This window comes from Haliaeetus leucocephalus, unplaced genomic scaffold, assembly GCF_000737465.1.
Source record: "Haliaeetus leucocephalus isolate CR32 unplaced genomic scaffold, Haliaeetus_leucocephalus-4.0 Scaffold243, whole genome shotgun sequence".
Lineage (NCBI taxonomy): Eukaryota > Metazoa > Chordata > Aves > Accipitriformes > Accipitridae > Haliaeetus > Haliaeetus leucocephalus.
Window position 1 is genome coordinate 211,301 of NW_010972679.1, and position 1,935 is coordinate 213,235.

At 35.9% G+C, this 1,935-nt stretch overlaps 1 protein-coding gene across 1 annotated transcript in view; it reads right to left on the reverse strand.

Annotated features, from left to right (window-relative positions):
- NCAM2 (neural cell adhesion molecule 2) overlaps positions 1-1,935 on the reverse strand; it is a 160,612-nt gene that overhangs the window by 132,978 nt on the left and 25,699 nt on the right. The gene's annotated exons all lie outside the window — the stretch shown is intronic.

Consider the following 1,935-nt stretch of genomic DNA (forward strand, 5'->3'; position numbering starts at 1 on the left):
AAGAAAAAGTGAAGTTCTTCGTAGGAGAAAATACAATGCTGCTCCACATTTTCAGAGTTAAAGTAAAGGTGAACTTTGTAAGCGCAATATTAGACTAAAATTACACTGAGCTTTAGAGATTACAAATAAGGTAAGAGGCTTAACTTATGATACTATTCCCTAAGCTCAAACTAACAGTACACAGATTATTATAATCTAATTTAAATATATTCAATAGTAAAGCTCACAGGAAAAATAACTCTAAATATACATACTCAATGATGAGCTCTAAATTAGCTATAATCACTCAGGAAAGAGACCTGGGAGACACTGTAGACAGTTCTGTGGAAACACCAGTTCAGTACTCGGGGAGAGCCAGGGAGGCAAGCAGGATGTGAGAGAAGGCACTGAGATCAAAGCAGCAGCAGCAGCAGCAGCAGCACTGTCCTGCTGAACAGCCAGGTTCCCCCCACAGCGCGAATCTTGCATGCCATTCTTGCCTTGCCATTTCACAAACAGGGGATTGTAACCAGAAAGGGTACAGGAATACATGGTTCAGAGATTCATAACAGTTTCCACAGTAGGAGAAGCTAAATAGACTGGAACCTTGCAGCTTAGAAAATTAATGAACTAGTAAGACAGAAAACTACATTTGAGGTAAAGAACATATGGAATTATTCTTCACTTTTTACCTTGAAATGAGAATTATCAGTCAAAGAAATGAATAGGCTCCAAACTTAAACATAAGAAATAATTTTTTGTGCAAGAAAGAAATAGTTTAAGGAATTCAGGAGTTTATGATATTGTAGAAACAAAAAAAGGATGTGTAGGTTTAAAACAGATTAAACAAACTCATGGTATCTATTAAATCATTTGGATTTAGCTTTCCGGGGAGTCCCCAGAATAGTGGCTGTTAAAAGACGGAAGAATGTATACAGGAAATACTTACTCTTACATCTGGTGTATGTTTTTCCCTATTCCTTACATTCAAAAGTTATGTTGCCCTAGGCAAAAACTACATAAATTTCAGCCATACTTAAAGTTACTCAAATAACATGCAAAATTATTTCTGCTGAAACTTCCCTAAACTCATATCAAAACTAGCAAATCTTTTCTATTCTTTCATTTTTTTATTTTTTTTTCAATTTTGGCTATAGAATTGAATTAAATGTTTTTGTTTTCCACAAAAATGTTCAAGATGTTGTACATGCTGAGGCTGGGATGAAATTTAGAATTGTATTTAATCTTCTTTCCTTTGGAAAGTAATTGAGAATAACTTTCAAGTACCTCAGAACAACAAAGTAGCCCAAAGGTTAGGCACCCCGTCTGGAGTATGGAGCACTTGAGACAGCACAGCATGGAGGGCTATGAAGAATTTCTCAAATATGAAAGACAGTGGAAAGCACACAGACACAGCTAACCTGTTCACCTGACACCATGGCTTCAGCCTCAGGCTCCCAGATCCCAAATGACAGTATTATCCAACCCAACAGCTCTGCTCCTTTAGTGCAAGTTATCAGATTACCCTCTCCTGTTAGAACTTTCACTTTTTATACATTAGTTTTAACTGGGACTTAAATTTAATTTCCCATGGTCCTAAGTACGTGCTTTAGCTATTCAAATACAAATGGTCTTTTTCTCTACTACAAGCTAAAGTTAATGTAAAAAGCCCTAACACAGGACTTTTTTTGTAGGTGTTTTGTTAAGTAAGCTACAGCCTTGATCCTGCACAATGATTCTGAAGGAGGTTTTCTACATTCTCACAGATGCCTACTCTCACTAGGTTATAGCTATACAAAACTTCAAAGAAATTATCAGTTCTATGTAAAGAAGAGAATCATAAACAAAGATTGTGTGGTAGAGCACAGAAAAATAAGAGTTTTCATGTTATTACTTTTATCCTTTGAAACTCACATCAGACAATATTTTTGTGACTACATCTGCAATCATGCACTT